We start from the raw sequence: 23,401 nt of genomic DNA on the forward strand, positions 1-23,401 counted from the left end.
CTGTTGGGACACAAAGGGAGAAAGACGCCATCTGACACGCAAAAGCAGGGAACAGTGAAGACTGCTCAGTAAGTTATGTGTCCTGTAAAATACACTTAAGCTGATTATGGTGGAATTAATTTCAACTTTCTCTGTCTTGACCCAGAAAGGTCTTGCCTTAATCATAGAAAGCCCTGCACTTGGTACTTCCAGCAAGTGCAACGTAAGCAAACTGTAAATGGAAGTCTTCCGTGTGTTCTTTTTGTGCCGAGTATTTGTGGGTCATCAGCAGTCCTTGGGAGCTGGATTCCTTCCACATGAAAGGAATTCCAAAACTCAGTACATTCCTTAGCTTCCAAAGCACAGCCAAAAGCCTAGACAATTGTTCCGGATGAATGACACACACACACACTTAATTTGCAGAGAGAAGAATGGTGAGAAATGTCTTAATCATTATTTTCTGTTTGTTGTTTTCTCTTATTCTGAATCTCACTCAAAAATAACTATAGGCCTTCCTAGGTAAATAGATTTGTCAAGACTTTAGAGACAATTATTTAAAGGCTACTTTTGGCCAAAATAAATATGTAAAGTCTAGAATTCCAAATGATTAATTGGGTCTCTGTAATCTGTTGTTAGTTTTCCAAATGAAAGAGATCGTCTCAGCATCACAGCCACCCCAAAGTCAGGGTTAATGCCACTGTCCCAAACAAAGATAATTGGAAATCGATCATTAATATTTTTTATTTTCTTTTCTGTATTAGATATTTAAATCTTTAAAGCTAAAGTGTTTCTTTTTTTCCCTATGCTGTCTTAACCAAAAAAATGGAAACATAATTTATATCCTTCACCCATTCCTTCTGTAACTTACCTTCCAAAACTCAGCATGCACCCACCCTCACATTAAATCTTTTATGCACAGCCATGATGAAATGTTATTTTGTTTTTTCTCTCTGTGCCTATATTCTCTAGTGGTTTATATCACGGTATCTAGAATTGAATGCCTGAGTTCTTATTCTGTCCCCACCTCTTATTTGATACATGACAGCAGACAGTTACTTAACCTGTGGGTCTCAGTGCACTGTCCTGGACATATGAAAGCTATGTTATAAGATTGTTATGAGAATCAATCCAGTTGGTGCATGTGAAGTATTTGGATGTGCCTCACACACCATTGATATCAATGTAGTATCTTTAGGAATCCAATGATGGTAATTTTTTATTTTTATTTTTGTTTCATTTTCTAGGCCCTCATTTCCCTACCTGTTCCCATCTACTTTCTTATTTCCCAAATGAGGGCCACAACCAGTCATTCTCTAGAGTGTACTTTGCATTATGTACACTTGTTAATAGCCACTGATTGCATCACACAGAAGTTCAAGTCTGTCCTGCAGATGAGGAGGACGGAGAAACAAAGTGAGATGGGTGTCGAAGGTATTAAAGGTGGAGGGGTTTCCAGAAGACCAGATGTAATCCATGGCCTATTCTCACAGAGGTATCTGCTCAGATGTCAGAATGGCTTTCAGATAGACTGTTCATCAATTCATCAATTCAACATTAGGGTCAGAGCTATGAAATATTTGAAAATATGAAAAAAGAATTACCTTGCTTGACTCCAGCAAGCTTTTGGATGACTATATATATACAAACCAGGGAAAAGAAGAGTACATTGAGTTTTTAAAAAGTGCTTTATGTCAGTATTTGTGATTTCCTCAAGTAATACTGAAAGACCAAGAGAAGCAAGAAAAACTGAGCTGGTAGAGATGGTAAGAGCAAGGAGAGAAAATTCAAAATATCTGAAGAAGGAAGAAATCTCAGGGTCAATATGGTACAGAGGAATAACAAAAAAGACTCTGTCTAGATGAAGAGGTAAGGTAGGTTGGTTGGGAATAAAATGGATCTTAAAAGTGTAATTGGTGGCCAGATTAGAAGGTTCAAAAGACCAGGAAATGCTGTCTTTTTCCAAAAATATGTGTCAAATATATTAGACGGATACAGCAGGCAAAGACCAGGCTCTCTTACTATGTGCAATTATGCTGAGTGTCAGCTTTGTGAACCCAAAGCCAGAGTTTTTCATTTTCATGATGGTTCCTGTGACCTTGCTCAGTAGACCAGAGAAGTCCAGCCACCGCATTGCAAACTGGATTCATCACTCATGCTTGGAAGCCACAGCAGCATGAGATGGCAGAATGTGGCGTTTTCCACAGTGATGTTGACCGGGATAAAAATAAGCTGCCTGGAAATCTGTAATCGTCTATGATCACAGTTCGCCTGCCTATGGTATTTAAACTTATCATCAGTGGACTATCAATCAAACATCTACTGTTGCTCCTGTGTCCTCTAGTCAGAGTCTTCTAATTAAAGATCCAGCCAGTTGGGTTGCCAGAGTGTGTATGGACTTTGTTAATCTGTGTGTCTGCAGTCCACAATATAGCACGAACAGCGATGGGGTATTCCAGCACTTTGTTGGGTCAGTGAGTGAATTCACGAATGATCATATAAATTCATTTTTGGAATATAGAAAAATGAATGACTACATGTATACATGAATAAACAGTAGGCTCATCAAAGATTTTTGCTGTAATAATAAATGAATGAATGAGTTATTGAATCTCGCAATATCCCCACAGTTACTGTTCCTAGTTGCTCCTATAAGAAATTTTACATTTCTTACGGTTCAGTCAGGTGCCGGAGAGCTGACTACTTTTTGTTAAGTATGTGTAGGGTTCTGCATATTTTTCTGCCTCATTGAAGAAAGCTTTTGTTGTAGGAGTCAGCTTTAAGTTGATCCTTGAAGAAGGCCATCCCCAAATAGCCCAGCATGAGAAGCCCAGCTTGCTGTTTCCTTCACTTCTCTGGGATCCTCCCCTATGAAAAATATTTTGATTTAGCTGGTTCATTTCACGCGATGGCAGAATGAATTATCATTTTTATAGCGGACATCAGCAAAAGGATAAGAATTTACCATTAAAACAGAGTGAAACTGAAACTATTTTGGCTTCCCTCTGCTCTCTTTGAAGATAAATGATTATGATGTCAGCTCAGTTTGAAAGAATATTAAATCAGAGGCTGAAAATACCTAGCAGTTCCAACTCCCTCATATCACAAGGCCCATGTTCTCATGAACTCTGTAAACTAAGACGATTTTTTCATTCTCATTACTGTTCTCAAAAACCAAATGGCTTTTCTGTAACTAGTTTCGTGACACATTGAGTGGAAAAATTCCTCTTCATCCCAATGATTTTACACTTACAATTGGCTGTATAATTTGATCTTCTGACACATGGCTTCCAAACATTGCTTAGACCCCAAACACTCACCAAAGAGGAAAACAAATATACTAGTACACCCAAAGTATAAGTCTGCATTTATGGCTTTGAAGGCTTTTTCATTTCACTCTTAGGAATCCTTACAGTATGTTTTTTTTTTTTTTTTTTAACCTCTGGGAAGAACATTAAAGTGATGATAAATTGAGCAAAAGAGTAATTAGGTTCATCTTGCCTCCAATTCTAATAGAAGAGGGGAAAAGAGCTGAAATTTGTTGCATGCCTATTTGTGCTAACCTGAAGTATATGTCTATAGTAGGCAGCATAAGGCCCCTCAGAGATGTCCAATCCCCACCCCCCCAATGAACCTGTTAGCTTCTATGGCAAAATGAACTCTGTGATGTGATTAAGTTAACAATTTTGAATTTGTTAGATTATCATGATGGACCCTATGAAATCAGAACTATCCATATAAGAGGAAAGTAGGAGATTAAAGAGGGAAGTTGCAATATGATGATTGAAGCAAAGATTGGGATGATGTGGCTGCAGTCCAAGGAATGATGGGCAACAGCCTCTCAAGCTGGAAGAGGCAAGGGATCAGTTCTCTCCTGAGGTCTTGAGGAAACCAGCCCTTACCTTCTAATTTTAGCCCCGTAAGACTCATTTGAGGACATTTGACCTCCAGAACATAATTTGTGGTTTTTACAACGCTAAGTTTGTAGTAGTTTTTACAGCAGTTATAGGAAACTAAAATAGCATCTTTTAACAGTATTATCTCACAACACTACAAAGGAGAAATAATGTCTCCCTTTTACAGTGACAACCAAGATTTAGAGAGGCTCACCCTAGTTCACACTGCTAATTAATAGCAGGACTACGTCTCAAATATTCATCAGACAATTAAGCCCATGATTTATCCACAGGGCTTTGTAACCAATAATTTCTTCCAGATTTCCCCCTCTTATCCACCAAGGTCAGCCAGGTATATTGCTCACTTGTATGAATCTTCTAGGGAGCCCTTCTGCCCCACAGGCATGGATGAATTGCGTGGGCCACCCAGAAAACTTGCTTTTTATTTACAAAGTCTTCCTTCACTCACCTACACATTTTAGGATTGCCTGCTCTGTAAGAGAAAGCAGGGAAGAAAGGAGAAGAAAGAGAAAGTCAACACAGACCTCTCTGTATGAATCGGAGCCAGGAACCTGTTTTCCGGCAGTGGCAGAGTCTGGTGGGATAAGTGTAGAGCTTTTATTTCTCTTTTATAACTTCGACAGGAAGTTTCCACAACACACAGACCCTTCTGCCAAAATCTGGCTTTGGGGATATTCGTGGAAATGATTGAAATGGATCCCTTCTCCCTGAGCTACTAGGGAGCCGTACCTAACATCTCTAAGCACAGCTTGGCCTTCTTCCAGAAGAGACGCTGTCTGATTTACTGCAGTGCCCACTGTGGGGCCTGCACAGCCTGAATTCCCACCTGACCAGTGGGAAACAGCTGCGGGAATAGGTCCCCCTAGTGCACTGCAGCAACCTGGCTCCCGGGCCAGGGGGCGAGGCCAACCTGACATCTGTCTTTCTTATCTGTTACTGGTGCACAACAGTGCACATTTTTTGGTGGTTGTTTGTCAAAGAAGCTTTTGAGCATGTGAGTTGTTTCTGTTCCACCTCTCGTTTGGACTCTTTTGCAACTCCTTTGGAAAACTCAAGAAATACAAATAATCCCTTCTTCATGAAACTCAACTACACTCTATTAAAGCAAATGCAGATTTTAGAGATTAGTGCCTCCTAATATATCCCCGCTGTTTTCATTATGAACATAATATCACAGGAAACAGGAAAGCTTACACACTCGGATGATGTGCTGCGTTTCTGCCACCATCACATTGGTGTCAATGTGGGTAGGGTCCTAGCAGATGTGAAATAAAGTGCTAAGAAGTGCAAAAGTAAGTGGTGTTTCCTTTAGAAAACACTTTGTTCTATTCATTTTCCCTCTCCACTCTCCCCCAATCAAATTTTTCATTCTGAGAGTGAATAAGACCGTCTTCAGTAACTTGTGTTACTCATTCCTAGCCAGTTTGACCATTTCCAAACTCGGTGTTCACGTGATGCAATCCTGTTGTCTTGATGTGTGCCTGTGGAAAAGGAAGGGAAAACTGGGGTGAAATTGGACAAACTGACAGATGATACAGAGTCCCTGATACATTTCTGTTAAACCCATTATTTAGCCTTAAGGCTTTGAGAAAAGAAAACAAAACTCAGGAATGACTGCCTTGAGCCTGCTGTCCTTTAGTCATTGGTGATGTTCTGTTTGATGGTTAGCTACCAAACAGAGAGAGCAATAAAAATGACCAACTGTATCCATCTTTTTAAACATTGGAAAAAGATTTTAAATCAATGATGAGAGTTTAGAGAGGATATGCTTACAGAGGGTAAATAATATGAAACTAAGAAGAAAATTCAGTCATTGAGAAGGTACCAGAGGGCAACAATGATCACTTTGATTTCTAACTTTTAAAATGTGTTGAGGGAAAATTTTAGAAGCAAGTGGAGACTGTCAAATGGACATGCCTATTTGCTTTATAACTCAAGTGTTTCTTCCATATTTAAAGAGACACGCAAATTGGAAATTGATGCTCTTTTCCAGAGCAGAGGAATGCAGTGGGGGTGGAGTTTATTAGATTCAAGAACATTTTCTGACAAAACCACTCATTTTTAATCAAAATTGGTGGGGTGATAATGCACACCTTAGAGTAATACTTTAGACAGCATGACATGAATCACTCTATACTTTGAAGTTTAAACATGTTCAGACTCTTTCATGGATTTCTTAATAGAAAGAGAGAGAGAAAAAAGGACCCCTGTGTTCTAGACCCATTCAGCTACCCTGACTTGCCCAAGCAGACCCCACAGTGTCACCTGGATCTCTTCATGAATTCTTAACTGATCGATACTGATGCATTTCTTCAACTCTTATTTTAGACAATATTTCTTCTGTATAGAGGTCTCTCCTCTATTAGAAACCCAATACACACTTTATAATCGTGAATTTCCAGGATGGTATGTAAACAAATCTACCACCATCTTATTTATCTACATATTTATGCCTTCTGTTGATTGCCAAATTCCTTGAGAAGATGAATTGTGTCGTTTTTATCTTAGATCATCTCAAGAAAATGCAACAATGTCTAGGGATTACACACACAAATATTTATTGCAAAAGAGTAAGTTTACAGATTTTTTGACATACCATGGCCTGACTTCATATATATTCATAAGCATAAAGGGATAGAAGAAGAGGAACTATTGATAATAACCACCTTTTACTAAACCCAGTATCTTAAAGGCTCAACGCCAATCCATTTATATGAATCACCATATATAATTCTTACAGCAATTTTGCACAACTTTAAGAAAAGTCTGAATGCCTACTAGGTTCCAAGTAGTTCAATACCTAAAAATACACCATATATGCCTAGTTTTCATACGTTGACTGTGAGGCTTAGAAAAGTTAAGATCAGAGAATTAGACAGACCAATATTCAAATTCAGGTGTGTTTCTCTCCCAGTCTTTTTATTAAAGGGTCAAATTAGAAATGAACTATTTTTAGCTATTACAAAGCAGAGACAATATCTTCTAATACTATTCCTCACAGGCACATTGATTTGTATTTAGTTTCTAGTAACTATTAAAGTGAAGCTATTCTGAAACATCCTTCAAATACGTCATGGTTTCTGCTCAATTGCTAGATTCTGTTTTATATACGACACATTCTAAACCCTTAGCAAATGATTAATCCCTTCTTGCCACTAAGCAAGACAATGTACTCACCATTCTCTGTGGTCAATACTTTTTTAGGATTCATTTTTGTGTTAGGTCTCTTTCATTCAAAATTACAGAAACACAGTTTCAACTGTCTAAGCAAAATGATAAAAAATAATAATAATGAAATAAGGTGCTATATTGTCTTATGGAAATGAAAAAGAAAAATCAAGGTAATTTGTTTTAGGGATGGCTAAAACCCAAGGGTTCAAAGCATCAAGTTTAGTCCTCTTATTTCTCACTCATATCTTCTCCCTCTGCCTCTCTCTCTCTCCATAGCTCTTTCTTTTTATCTCTCAACTTAAGCTTATATACTTAAGCTGTGTATTGGCTCCACATTGTCATTGGTGTTTAAGCAACTTAAGCTGTGTATTGGCTCCATTCTGAGATCACCTTTCTCTGAATTTAGCAAGATGGCTACCAAACTCTCTAGGGTTGTATCCCATACTATTCGCAATACAGTAGCATCAAGAAGGCATCTATCCAGTTATCTCTAACAAAAGTCTGTGAAATCCAGTCTATTCTCTTCATTCATTTTAGTTATGTTCTAGAAAGTTGCCACACAAAGTGAATTAACAAATATCAAACCATTGCTCCTAGGTAAAATACAGGGTTACCTCCCTGTAAGGCTTTGGTCACAAAATTCTCATTAATCAATACATAACTTGGTTTTGTGTGTGCTTCTGTTTGAAGACTATGTACGGATATGTGTGTATATGTCTTACATATATGTGTATATATGTTTATTTTTCATATTAAACTTGTGATCCACAGCACTATGCTTCACACTTGAACAAACCTTATATAACACACATACTTTCTCCAAAAGGCCAACAGCACTGTGTTTTAAACTTGAACAAACCTTGTGTAACATACGTATTTTCTCCTTACTCTTTGGAACACTAGACAGACAGCACTTCAGCACTATCTCTGCAGCTTGAGATAATTTTAAAAAGCAAAACCACTGAAAAGTAAAAGCATGAAAATATTAAAAAAAGAAACACTAAATAGAATTTTAAAAGGCCACTTGTCTACTATATGAAAGCTGAAATGAAAAATCAGTGCCTTATTTTTTTCAGTGTCAGCTGGGAATATGTATATGAGGTGACCCATATTTTTGGCTGTTCTGTCTTTGAATGAGCAGGAAAACACTGTTGTAGCCCCTAGTGCCCCTATGGCCCTGGTCTCAATCACAGCAGATTAGAAATACAAGCTTGCAGGACGCAGGCTAAACTTCATTGCAGGGTAGCCCCGAGCAACCTCCGCACTAGCCTTTTTTTGAGCCAGCACAAGACAGGTGAGGGGAGTATTAGATAATGACTAAGTGCCTAAGGATCGCCAGGGGCTCGGGCTGGAGCACCTGCTTACGAATTGCCCCAGGGTCCACCCCCTAGCTGCAAATCATCTTGCTCAGAGGTCGTCTGGCTCTTGCTGTCCCCTACAAAACACAGTGAGTGCTGAGTTGGGGGTTACAAGAAAAGTTTGGAAGGATCAATACCCATTCACAAATATGGGAGCTAGAAAGGTGGACTTTTGCTGGCTGTGACTGACCAATCCTGAATCACCTAGACACAAAGGGACAGATGGAAACGATGTCTGCAACACCCCCACCCTCAGACGACTCCTTCCCAGGTAAAAGAGGTCTATTTCCTAAGACATTTGACTTCACGAAAATTATTTCCTGTTAGCGTCTCGTTTTCCTCATGTGTAACTGATCAGCTATTATCTGAGGGCTCATGCAGGAAATATGCACCCTGGGTGGTATTTATTACTTAGTATAAAACCATCAAACTACCCTATATATTGTTATAAGTCCCACAAAAGCTTATCCAAAATTTACCTTTAAAAAAATCTATTCTTGGGCTGTGCCTGTGGCTCAGTGGATAGGGTGCTGGCCCCGTATACCGAGGGTGGCAGTTTTAAACCCAGCCCCAGCCAAACTGCAACAAAAAAATAGCCAGGCGTTGTGGCAGGCACCAGTAATCCCAGCTACTCGGGAGGTTGAGGCAAGAGAATCACCTAAGACCAAGAGCTGGAGGTTGCTGTGAGCTATGACCATCCTGGCACCCTACCGAGGGCAATAAAGTAGGATTCTATCTCTTAAAAAAAAAAAAAACAAATGAACGAATAAAAAAAATCTATTCTTATTTCCTTTATTGAGGTTAGTAATTATTGAAATAACTAACAATTTCAATATTGACGGGGAAAAGTTATTGTAATATGCTTGTATTAGACCCAATTCAGCTTTGTTTTATAAAATATATGGAAATACTGCTTATTTTGCTTTATTATGGAGAAGGCTTGTTTTACAGTTGGTAAACAACACTCTTTCTGAGAAGAGAGAACTGGGCTTTCATTCAGCGTCAGGTGACTCCATTCATTTATGTACAGATTCAGTTCCAGCTGATTTTCTGTGTGCCCCGACTGTGTTTGGTGTCGGAGATTCAGAGCTCCCAAAGATGGATAAACAGGGTGGCTTAGTTCATCCGCTAATAAATAAGCCATTCTGAAAAGGTCTTTTCATGCTGATATTGGGCTGGATCCTGGGAGGGGTTGGAGTGGGGCGGAGGACCTGTCATTGCAGAGTATGAAGTCAAGTGGGAAATACTTCAACTCAGTGTGAGAAGGGCTGTCACAGAGGTGGGCACAGTCCTCCTGGGTAGCATGAATGTAGAAGCAGAGAAGGCAGGTCAAGAGTGACATTTTAGTGACATCTTAAAGGATAAGTGAATGTGTCTGAGATGGTGGAGAAGTCTGGATGTCTTCAGGGCTGTTTACTCACATGAGGTTGACTCTAGTCCTGTGGACACTTGCAGGATGGCATGTCCCTTCTCTCCTGGCTTCCAGACTTGTAAATATGAATAGGAATGATGCATGGTGATGAAACGGTTAGGTGCCGGGGTGCTGGGGGACCATGAAGTGTCCCCATGCATTGAGATCAGAGATTCCTATGGCAATGCAGGAATTCCCAACTACCATTCCTCAGAAAAAGAGCTGCCTGTGATGCCAGTTAGTATTTTTGTCAAGATGGCTCTTTGGTCAAAATTAAATCCAATTTATATGAGAATTAGTCACTATTTTCTTTTCTTTTCTTTTCTTTTTTTCCTTTCCCTCACCGCCTGGACATAATACATAATATAAGAGGCTTCCTTGGTGAAAAAGCTAATAATAAGTACATACGTGGAAATCTAATAAATAATTTTTTTATTAAGAAAAAAATAGCATTGCTACAGGTGAAGTGTGTGCTCTCCAAATTCATATGTTGAAATCCTAACCTCCACTGTAATGTTATTTGGAGATGGAGACTTTGGGAGGTAAATAGGTTTTAAGATAATCATAATATGAGACCCCTGTGAAGGGATTACTGCCCTTATTTTTAAAAAAGGCACCAGAGAGCTTGCTTTCTCTCTGTCTACCGCGTGAGGACACAGAGAAAGAAGCCATCTGCAAGCTAGGAATAGAGCCCTCAGGAGGGATTCTGATCAGCTAATACCTTGATCTTGGACTTCTTAGCTTCTGGAACCGGGAGAAAAAATAAATGCCTGTTGGTTTAAACCAAAAAAAAAAAAAAAAAAAAAAAAGATGGTTCTCAGACCTAGTAAATGCCCAAACCACTGTGTCAAAGAGGTTAAATGTGTACCTTTGCCACTATCAAAACCACCCTGATATATCAACATTTCCTTAGTACTCTTAATGTGCTCAGAAAACACGTGAAGTTACAAAAGGAAGAAAAAATATGCAGCATCCTTGATACTTGTTTTACCCACATGCCACTAAATCGAATAGTTACTTTCCAGTCCTTGCATTATTTGACGGCTAAGCAATATTTGACACTGTTGACCTCTTTTCCTGAGGCATCTCAGTTCATTCAGGCATCTAAGTCTGTAGTAAGTATTTCAACAGCCATTCATTGCCACACCGCATTGCTAGGCCTATGCAGTCACTGAGGATAAAGCAGCGAGCGCGGGAAGCTGTAATCCACTATTTACAGAGCTCACATTGGCTGGCGGAGATGGGCTTTAGATCAGAAAAAGCATGCTTGAGTTTAAGATAAGGAGGAATCTTAAAGAAGTCTGGTCTCTCCTGAGGAGGGAAAGCTAGGTGCTGGAGTTAAGTCTGAGTGTGGGGAGGAGTTGCTGAGGCTCCAGACATGAGGAGGGGGCAAGGGAACACACACTTCAGAGGATGTGTCGCCTGTACGTAAACAGGTAAGTGCGCTGTCGGGGATTCACCTGTAAGCTTTTAGGGCAGTTTACTGATAGGAATAGATATAGTCTAGCTCAAACACAGAAAAAATAATTGCCTGGCAGTAACCACCAGGTCATGAAGAACTGATGTAGGTGTATTGAGATTCAGTTTCTTACTCTAAGCAATGTAGTGACCATTGCAGGAGCCTGAGATGGAGAGAGGATGGCTGGAGAAGGGGGTGCCCTTTCTGGCTTCTCCCCTTCTCGATCATTGTATATGTTTATATGTGATAGTTTGATTCATGTAGTATTTAAGCTGTATTCGTAATGGTTCACCGTGGTGCTCATGGAGTCCAGCAAAATGGCTAGTCTATAGTATTTTGTACGTTGTTATCAAATAATTCTTTTATTAAAGAATGAATTAGGCAATTTTCTTTAGCTTCAAATTCTCTCCCATAAATTTTCCATCATTTGAAGAGCAAGGCCCCAGTTATCAGTTTTTCAAAGTCTGCAATTTGAAAAGCAGCACCCAGGTTCAGGGTTTCTCAAACTGTAAGGTGGATACCCATCACCTGAGGATCTTCTATGAAGCAGTTCTAAATTCTGAGCTCTAAGCTCTTCAATTCAGACCACTCTTAAGTGAGACCAATACTTGGAATACTCTTAAAGCAGAGCATTAAATAAATCATAAACACCGAATTCAGACCTGGAGGTAAAGAACAGAGAGACCTCAACAGGTTACCTCGTCTACCAGTAAGACGGTCTTATAATTAGCTGCCCTTAACAGAATCTGAGAGGTTTTTCTTTTTTTTCCATTTTAATACTCTCTGGGCCCTATCTCTAGCGATTTAGAATCAGTCGATGTAGCATAGTTACCAGCATTGAAGTCTGAAATAGTTATCCTCATACACCTAATGAGGAGCCATGGCTAAGATTCAGTATCTTACAGGAAGTTCACCTCTGGATCGCTTGGAGTTAACTCCAACCCTCTTGTCCTCTCCCCTTATTCCTCCAGGCTCTGGCCAGGCCCCGCTCACTTTGCTCATTAGCTGAGCTCCTGCACAGATGGTGTTTGTGGGCACGCTGATGACTTCCATCACCATCAGGTGCTCATTGCCAGAGGGTGCGGCAAATTGTCTGTGCAGGTGTAATAGGGAAAGGAGGATTGATGCTCGGAGTAATGTCTTCCTTTGCAATATATTCTATCTAAATCAAAATCCCCATGGCTGACTGGTGAGAAAACACACACACTTTGTCATGTTAATATGTAAGAGAGCTAATGACACCTACATATATTTAGTTTCTTTTCTTCTTCACCTTAATTTTTTTAAACTATCCAGATGTTCAGAAGCTCAGCATTTAATAGCCCATGCTTGACCTTATAGCCCTCCACCATCTGCTACACAGGGTGTTGTGGTGAGCTAATGTGAAAAGGCATTTGATAGATTAACTCAATTGCAGCACATTCTGATGCTCTTAATTCAAGGTAAAAATTTCATTATGATAATTAATTAACTGAGAGCTCTTGTATATCTTCCTCAAATTTTCTGATGACAAAATCTCTTTCCAACTGGGGGAAAGACAGAACCACATCCCAGGGTCGCTGTTTAGGTCTTCCTCAAATTACACTTTTTTTCCTTTTCCCTGATCACTGGGATGGCCTTCCCTACTTTAGAAGCATAAATGCATTTGGCCTTTAATTAAAATATTTCATATCAGTGAGATTAATCACAAAATGAATAATATCCATGTCAATCAACAGGAAAATAATGTGAATAATTTCAAATATTATGAGAAAAAAAAAGACCCACAGACCAAGAGTGTTGGATATTCCTATAATAATTGCCCTTGAGCCAACTTGCTTATAACATCTACACACTACAAAGTCTTATTAATAGTGTGTTGTTAACATTCCCTCATATTAATACAATGCCTATTTTTCTTCATCTTTTATTTATTAAATCATAAACACATAGATCATATGTACATTAATGCATTTATGGGGTACAATGTGCTGATTTCATATAGAATCAGGAGCGTTTACATCATACTGGTTAATATATACCCTGTCTCATTTACTTAATTATTGTGTTAAGACATTTATACTCTATACTTAGTAGATCTGACATGAACCCTTGCATTATGCACCACAGGTGTGATTTCACCGTTCACTCCCCCTCCATCTGACCTCCCCCTCTCCTCCTCCATCCTGGGCCATAGTTGTGATCTATTCTTCATATGAAACTGTGAGTGACTGTAAATTTGTTTCATAGTAGTACTCAGTACACTGGGTATTTTTTCTTCCATTCTTGAGATACTTTACTAAGTAGGATACGTTCTAGCTCCGTCCATGTAAATCTGCATAGCCAAAAACATAGTAAGTAAAGCAAGAAGACAGCCCTCAGAATGGGAGAGAATATTTTTCTTCATCTTTTGATCAAAACATCTCTCCTTTATTAATTTACAGTAGTTTTAGGTTCACAGAAAAATTAAGCAGAAAGTGCAGAGTTCAGATATACCCCATCCATCCACCATCACTATTCCCATAAGTGTAGTACACATGTGATACCTGGAAACCAGCATTGACATGTAATTATCAAAGTCCATATTTTACATAAGAGTTAACTCTTTGTATTGAATATTCTCTGGGTTTGAGAAACATGTGACAGGTACCCACCACTAAAAAAGCATATATAATAGTTTCACTGTCATAAATACCTCCTCTACTCCTCAGTTTATCCCTCTCTTCTTCCCTTAACTCGGGCCAACCACAGATCTTTATCTCCCTAGTTTTTCACCTTCCCCAAATTCACATAATTCGAATCATATTGTATGTAGCCTTCTTCAGACCGGCTTTAGTCACTTACTAATATGAATTTAAGATTCCTCCATGTATTTTCATGGCTTGATAACAATTTAAAATACACTACTGCCTGGATGTCCCGTAGTTTGTTTAGCCACTTACCTATTGAAAAATAACTTGACTGCGTCCCACTCCTGACAATTACGAAAAAAGTTGCTGCAAACATTTGAGTACAGGTTACCGTATAGACAGAAGTTTTCAACTTCTTTAGGTAAATACCAAAGAGCATAATTGCTGGTTTGTACGGTAAGAGTAGATTTAGTTTTGTTAAAAGCCATTAAACTCTTCCTAAGCGTTTTTAACATTTTCCATTCCAACTAGCAGTGGATGAGACTGTATGTTTTTCACATTTTTACCAGCATTTATTGTATGTCTTCTGGATTTTGACCATTCTAACAGGTGTGTAGCGTTATATCACTGCTGTTTTAGTTTGCATTTCCTGATGAAGTGTGATATGGAGCATCTTTTGATTTGCTTATTTGTCATCTTTTGTATCTTCTTTGGTAAGGTTTCTGTTAAGGCCTTTGGGCCATTTTTAAAGTGCGTCGTCAGTTTTCATGTTGTCACGTTTGCAGTGTTCTTTGTACAGATGCTTCTTAACTGATGATGAAATTATGTCTCATTAAATCCATCATAAATTGAAAATACCATATGTCAACATGTGTTTGACACACTTAACCTCCAACCATCATAGCTTAGCCTAGCCTAACTTAAACACGCTCAAAGTACCTGCATTAGGCTACAGTTGGGCAAAGTCATCTAATATAAAGGCTGCTTTATTTAAAACTGGAATATTTCATGTCATTTATTGAACATAGTATTCTTAGCCCTGTGATTGTGTGGGAGCTGTGTGAGATATTTATCTCATATCACTAGTCCCAGAAAAGATCAAAATTCCAAATTTAAGGTACAATTTTTTACTGACTGCGTATACTTTTTGCAACATGCTAAAGTTGCAAAAACATAAGTTAAATTATTGTAAGTCAGGGACCTTCTGTACATTTTGGATAGCAGTCCTTTACCAGCCATGCCTTTTGCAAATACAGGAAGTTGACTACCCAAGGGACTGTACCAAACTGGTCAACACAGAAGTGGTCAATGTAAGGAACTACGCCTACTGTACTGACACATACATGTGGTGAATGTCTGATTTATGAAAGTTAGGTCAACATCAGGAAGTGATCAATGCAGGGAGGTGGTCAACTATGGAGATTCTGCTGTATTTTTTCCAGTCTGTTTCTTGTCTTTTTGTTCTCTGGACAGTGTTTTACACAGAGCACTGTAGAATTGTCAGTTCTTTCATGAATCATGCCTTTGGTTTTGTATCTAAAATGTTATTGCCAAACTAAGGGCATGTAGATTTTCTTCCATATTATCTTGTAGAGGGTTTATAGTTCTGTGTTTAACATTTGGATATGTGATCCATTTGGTGTTGCTTTTTTTGTGAAAGGTGTAAGGTCAAGGTTTACATTCTGTGTGTGCGTCCATTTGTTCCAGATCTGGGCATTTTAATTCCTTATTCCTGTATTCTTGTGTTTTTTCCTCTCCACAGTTTTCGTTTTCAGAAAACAGAGATCTCACTAAGTTTATTGTTTGCTTTTCAACCACGACATAGATCTCCTTTACTTTCACTTGGATAATAATATAATTCTTATTCTTCATATTCAACTTGAGGACAGATACAAGTATAAGATGTATTGTTAAGGCCGTTGGCCCATTTTTAAAGTTCATTGTCAATTTTCTTGTTGTTGAGTTTGCAGTGTTCTTTGTACAGATGCTTCTTAACTGATGATGGAATTATGTTTCAGTTCAGAATTTTATTATGGGGCTGTGGGTGATGGGTGTACACTATTCAATTGATGGCCTATCAAGTGTGAGGAGCATAATTTATAAAAATAAATCTTCAAAGACCTTTTACAGCTTCTGCACTGCAAGGAAAATAATCAAAAGAATGAAAAGACAGCCTATGGATTGGGAGAAAGTAACTGCAACCAAAAATTATGATAAAAAGTTATTATTCACAATATATAAAGGACTTCAACTCATTACTAAATAATAATAATGATGATTTTTGAAATGGGCAAAGGACCTAAATAGGTATTTTTCCAATGATGTTGTACAAATGGCCAACAGATATACGAGAAGGAATTCAGCATCACTAGTCATTACGGAAATGAAAATCATAACCACGGGGAGATATCATGTAGTAACTGTTAGGATGGCTACTATAAAAAGATAAGAGGGAACACGTGCTGATGAGGGTACAGGGAAAGGGAGCACTGATACCATGTTGGTGGGAATGTGAATTGGTATAGCCATTATGGAAAACAATATGTTTTTCATAAAATTAAAAAGAGAACTACCATATGACCTAGCAATCCCTCTGCTGTTTGTGTACCCAATGAAAATGAAATCACCACTTCATAGAAATATCTGTACTCCTGGCTCATGCCCGTAGCACAGTGGTTATAGTGCCAGCCACATACACAGAGCCTGGTGGGTTCGAATCCAGCTGGGGCCAGTAAACTGCAACAGAAAACTAGATAGGCATTGTAGTGAGCACCTGTAGTTTCAGCTACTTGGGAGGCTGAGGCAAGAGAATCGCTTGAGCCCAAGAATTTGAGGTTGCTGTGAGTTGTGACACTACAGTACTCTACTGAGGGTGACATAGTGAGACTCCATGTGAAAAAAAAAAGAAAGAAAGAAAGAAAGAAATATCTGTACTCTTTGTTCCCTGCAGCATTAATCACTATGGCTAAGGCACAGAAACAACCTCAGTGTCCACTGACAGATAAATATATAAGGAAATAATGATATTATTCAACCTTAGAAAAGAAGATCCCACCATTTGTGATAACATGGAGGACCTGGAGGACAGTACACTAAGTGAAAGAAGCCCAATGCAGAAAGAGAAATACTACATGAGCTCACTTCTGTGTGGAATCTAAATAAAAAGCAGAATATACAGAAACAGAGTAGAATATGGTTGCTAGGGGCAGGGAGGGTGAGGAAATGAAATGTGTGGGTCCAGGTGTACAAACTTGTCCTTAAGAAGGATGACCAAGTCTGAAGGTCTAATGTAAGTCATGAGGCCAACAGTTAACAAAACTGTATACCAAAGGTCTTCTAAGAGAATGTATTCAGGTGCCCTTCTCACCCAAATGGTAACTGTTTAAGGTATGGCTAGGTTAACATGCCTGACTGTGGTACAGATTTCATTGTGTGCATATGTATGAAAAAATCCTGTTGTACATATCATGAATAAGTAAAAATAAAGGCCTGTTATGATTCAGAAAGTAGTGTTCTGGCAGTTGGGTGGGGGTTGTAGTAAAATTTTCAAGTACACCCAAGAATAGGGTCCCTCAGGTTAGGGTTTACAAATAAGATGCATAAACTCCTTTTTCTCTCCTTTCAAGATTTTTTTCTATTTCAGAGTTTAAATTTAAGCTGAAAATTGGTAGTTCTGCATCATGCTAGATGAATTCTTCATTAAATCTTTATAGAGAAAGATTTTTTTTTCATATGCAAGAAAATAATGCATAATGTGATTGACTTAATGTTTAAGTTATTTTTATCAAAAATGGAAGAAATTGACGAGCATGTATAAATAGATTGTGAATGCATACATACATCTACAGCATAACCGGAAAAATGTCACCATGCTTCTCTCTGTGTGCCCAAATTTTACTGATTGTCTTGTTCTACACTTCAGGATCTTCCAAATTTTCCTCAGTTGGCTAAATTACTTTTGTTATAGGTAAACATAATGGAAGCTGTATAAGAAACAAAAATCCTGGTGGACAGATATACTCAGTGCACTTAAAGAATGTTGTTAATTTTATAGTACCCCTATCAGAACCAAAACTCCACCACCTGTAAGCTAAGATAAATTTCTCAAATGTTAGGCCTCTAGGTGGAAACCCAGCAAGGTAGCAGCCTTTTTCTACCTATACTATCTTCCCCAAGGGAGGTAATAATCTCCTAGCCTGCTGGCATTATCTGATTACACTTTCCAATTTACCAGCTATCATTAATCAAGTGAGTGTGATACCCCCAGTGAGTGTGCCACCTCATTCAGAAAACTCACATTCTTTTAGGACACACCATCCAGGGGACTCATAATACCAAAATTTGTCTGACCAAGGCTCCCCACAGGTCCCAACATCTGAGCTCTCTATGTTGTTTTTCTGAATGCTTTCTGGGCATCCTATGTATAACATACTATGCTTTTAGAGTCTTTGTAATTACTAAATGGATTCACCATGTTTTTTCCCTCGTTAGTCCAACTCCCTTCAAGAGAGGACCAACACCATGAACAAAAAAAAGAGTCCATGATGGGTGGTGCCTGTGGCTCAAGGGGTAGGGCGCCACCCCCATATACTGGAGGTGGCAGGTTCAAACCCAGCCCTGGCCAAAAACTGCAAAAAATTTAAAAAAAAAACAACAAAACCCATGACTAAGACATTGTTGTCCCTACCAGAGATGATAAAGAGGGTGGTGCACCCCCAGTGTATGGCAAGATTTCTGAGAAGCATGCTGTTTTCATCAACCACTGTAAACAAGTTGGCTCAGAGGCTAGTCTGAGTGCCAACCATTTTTTTGCAGTTCTACAAACCCCTGCCTCATTTTGAGCACACACTTTTTAGAATAGTTTTATACTTCTTGACATTTTTTTTAATAAATGATTCAAAAAAAGGAATAAATGATTTCATAGGAACTTCTTAACCTCTCTTCTAAATAGTTTTCTAAGAGTTTCTAAGTTTCTTCACCACCGCCAATCCTGGCTAACTAGCATACCATACATTTCTAATTACCAGGGGACCTCTAGCTTGTATCCATTATAGATGTTCCTAAAATAAAGTCATAGTCACATAAATTAGAAGTCTCCAAAACTCCAGCTATCAGTAAAATCTTAAATTGCATCAGTGTAATTTGAGTTCTAAAATGCACAGACATGAATGATGTAGTTATTTATTAATTCTGGTCCGTTGTACCAGAAAGAATGCTGAACTGAAAAATCAAGAGATGGATTAGGTCCTGTTTATCCATCAATTAGCTTTATACACATGGGACAGTCTCAAAATTCCTAGCTTGTTTGAAAAATTAGGGGGTTGAACTCAATGTCTTTAAAGTTTCTTCCAAAGTGCTGTAGACCCAAATGTTTGAATACCTCCAAAATCCATACATGGAAACCTAATCCCAGATGTGATCGTATCTGGAGGTGGGGCCTTTGGGAGGTGATTATGTCATATGGGTAGAGCTCTGGAGGATGGAATTAGTGGCCTTATAAAAGAGGTCCCAGCGAGGTTCCTCCTCCCCTTCCACCTGATAGGACACAGAACCTGAGAACCAGCATGCAAGCCCTCACCAGCTACTAAAGCTGCAGGACCTTGATTTTGGATTTTCCAGCATGAGAACTGTGAGGAAAACTGTCATTTTCTTATGAGCCACTCTTTATGGTATTTTGCTACTGCAGCTTGAACAGACTAAGACAAAGGTCTTTTTCTAAATGAAAATACTTTAAGAGACCCCATTTTTGGGGGGACAGCAGTGAGAAAGACCTTGTCAACAGAAAGTAGTTTCTATAGTTTAATACTAAAGCAGTCATTTGCATGATCTGTGTTAGAATATGAAAAAAAAAAAAGGGACCTCATCAGCCAGACCTTGCAGGACACACTTTTAAATATTTCAAAGCTTGTAGGTGGAAACGAGATTTAACATTGCTTTCAAGTTATGTTTCTACCTACAGGAAAAAAAATAGGTCTTCAAAAGAATACCAAAGTCTGGGAACTGTCACAATGCAATTTAGGAAGGATTGCAAGTAAAACAGTCTAGGAATACAATATAAAGCGGGGAGTCGAATACAGAGAAGAAAAAGACATTTAGAAGTTGAGTACGCATCCTCAGCCACTCTTTATTCAATGAATATAAATCTTTTTGTAAAAAAACTCCCACTGAGATTCAAATTACATAGACAGAGCAAGCAGGAGAATATATGAGTTATTTATGGCAGTGTTACTAAGGTAAATGCAAATGCATTTGCGATAAAAATGGCTGGGTTGGTAACGGCAAAATGTAGGTTATGCGCATTTTTCCCCTAGCATCTACTAGTGGATTTGAAAGTAAAACTGCAATTGCAATTCAAGTTGAAGAATGAGAAATTTTCCTACCTGGAAAGAAGATTAATCTCTCTTTAATTGACTCTTTGATCAGAATAAAGATTTATAAGAAGCCAATGCAATATGCCTGTGATAAGGAATTAGGCTTGATGAAGGAAGGCGCCATTAGCATTATAGGCATTCTAGGAAGGCGTATATCCCAAGACAAAGTAACCTTTATTGAAGCAAGATAATTTAAGGAGTGAACTTCTTGGTGAGATTCAAGTTTATTTGCAGAGTACTTTTTAAACTTTCTAGTAACAAAACCTCAATTCTTGAATTGTTAACAATGGCAGTTTAAAACAAGTTCTTCTCATCTTTATTAGGTACTTGACAAAAACACAGGGTGCTCTATAAAGAGCCGTAAAAGCAAGGAGAATGTTGTTTATATTTTCCATAAAGGTCTCAGCTCGCTGTGAATGCCAAGTGGATGCTCAATCTGAGTCATGGAAATGCTTCTCTAATGAGTACTAAAGAATTCCCAGAGTAAGATCATGTCTTTGTAACCAGTGTCAAAAATCAACCTCCCTGCCTTTGTACCAGAATCATTCCCAGAAACTCCCTCCGCTCATAATCCTTTATCGTTCACAGACCAGGTACTCTGTAAATGTTGATTAAATTAATCTGAGAGGGTTTTGTTGAAATAAAATGGGCCAGCAAAGAGAGATTTAGAAGAACCCACGTTTCTAGCTGTATTACAAAATGAAAAGGCAATTTTGTTTGTTTGTTTGTTTATTTTTTGTTTGGTTTTAATACTATAATGAATGCAACGCCGGTAAAATTCTGTTTTCAATTTCATGAACACTCATTAAATCATTCCCCTGCTTACAATCACAAATGTTTTCTTCTTTTTTTATTTATCCTACTCACTTTACAATGCCAGCCCTGGTTAAATTCGACCCACACAGCTAAAAATGGTTAGTGACCAGCACTCTCTTTCCTGGTCCCATTTTGTATCCAAGATCACTAACCTCATGTGGGCCCTGACTGCTGCACAGCTATCAAGATTTATTTCTTTATTAACTAATCTCTTTTCCTGGTAGACACTATGCCATGCCTTCTTTTCTCTCCTTATGTATCCACTTTCTCTACTTCCATTCTCATTTTCGTCCGATAATCTTGTTTCCTATTTAACTTAGGAAATAGAATGAGTCTCACTATCTCACATCTCACATGTAAAAGTACCAGTTCAAGATCTGCTGTCTTCTCTCTTAATGCCTTTGATGAACTTCCCTGCAAGGACATTGCTCCAGCAACTCTCCTCTCAGTCCTGCAACAATTTTTATCTGTTGGTTCATTGCCATCACCACACAGATGCTCTGTCACTTGTCCCATCTAAAAAAAAAAAACAAAAGCAAAACAGAAATCAATCCACATCTCTTAACGCGATTCCTTCAACTATAGCCCCTTCTCTTTCTCCTATAATAGCAGAAAAAAATCATCTATTTTTGTAATCCTAATCCTCTTCTCCGTTTTTTTGACCCCAGTGCAAATAGGTTTTTGCCCCTCCCACTCCCGTGAAGCTACTTTGTCAAGGTCACCATGACTTTGACATTGTTCAGTCCAAGGATCAATTCAGTTCTCATCTGTCTGAAGCAGTCAGCATCATTTGAGAGTCAACCCCTCTTTCCTCTTTGTTTACTTTGTCCCTTCAGCCTTACTCTGTTTATGACACTTCTATTTCCTTGGCTTTTCTTCCTTACTCTCCTTCTCTGGTGTGTCCTTTTCTGTCTTAAATTACCAGTACAGCAGGGCTGAATTCCTTAACTGCTTCTTGCACATATCAACATGCTTTCTGGGCAATCTCAACCTAGTACTGATGCCTATGAAATGCCTATCTCTGGCAAATGGTCTTCTCTCCAACTCTACACCACATTGTATCTGCCCATGTAAGAATTCTATGTAGGTGTCTAATCAACATCTCAAAATTAATATTCCCAAAACAAAAATCTTAATTTTAACCGTTCATACTAGCTTTCAAACTTGGTCTTTCAGTTTCTTGGACAAAATGTTTGGAATCAGCTTTAACTATTTCCCTGATAAGTCGACCCACTAACAGATTGGCTATTTACCCCACTGGTCCAAGTTACTCAACTCTCATGGCATAATTATTTTAGCAGCCTCCTGTCTGGACCCTCCAGTTCTACTTTGTCTAGCATAATCTGTTCTTAATATACCAAAAAGACTGAATCTCTTAAAACCTATGCCCAATCATGATTCCACATGGAAACTTACAATAAATATCGTTAAGGCTATCTATTGCTAGATAACAAATCACACTAAAACAAGATGGTTTTAAACAATAGTTTAATATCGCCTCTCATGGATCTGGGTATTGAGGCCTGTTAGTTGAGTGGCACCACATTGATGTCTTTCATGTGAGAGCTGATTACTAACAGGTAGTAACTGGGACCAGAGTCATCTCAAGAGTTGACTGGGAAGGAAGTCCAAGATAACTCATCCCACATCTGGCAATAGGTGCGGGCATCTCACTGGGAGCTGAGGTAGCAGTCCATCTCCCGGCCTATGCATAATCACCCTGTGGGGATTGGGGTTCTCAGAGTGTGATACCTGAGTACCAAGAAGGAGTATTTCACATACTGGGAAGTAGCACATGAGAGTCTCTAAAGATTGGGGCCCAGAAACTGGTACTACAATTGCATGTATGTTGTGTTCTCTCAGTCAAAGCAGACACAAATTCCATAGAGATTGAAGGAAAGGAGACCCACCCCATGCTCTCCCTGAAAGGAAAGGTAAAGATGTGACCATGCTTAATCTGCCAGAGCTTCCGTGTCATTGCTAATAGCAGGCAGCATTCTTGGAGTAGTCTTCCCAACCCTGCATAGTAAGGACTGGTCCATCACCTCTCTGATCTCATCACCTCCGTCTGTGAAAGTCCCCTTTTCCCACTACATTGCAGCTATTTCTTAAAGCCTCAAAGCCTTAATATTTGCCATTTTCTTTTTCTAGAATCCTTTTCCTTCAGGTATTTTTATATTCATATAGCTTGGTCCTCCTTTTAATCTTTCTTCCAATGTCACCTTCTCAGGGAAGCCTTCCCTGACAATTCTCTCTATCTACCTACCTTCCTATGTATGTATGTATCTATCTATATATGTATGGTTTTTTTTT

The sequence above is a fragment of the Otolemur garnettii genome, unplaced genomic scaffold, assembly GCF_000181295.1.
Source record: "Otolemur garnettii isolate 467f Iridium unplaced genomic scaffold, OtoGar3 scaffold00069, whole genome shotgun sequence".
NCBI classification, from domain to species: domain Eukaryota; kingdom Metazoa; phylum Chordata; class Mammalia; order Primates; family Galagidae; genus Otolemur; species Otolemur garnettii.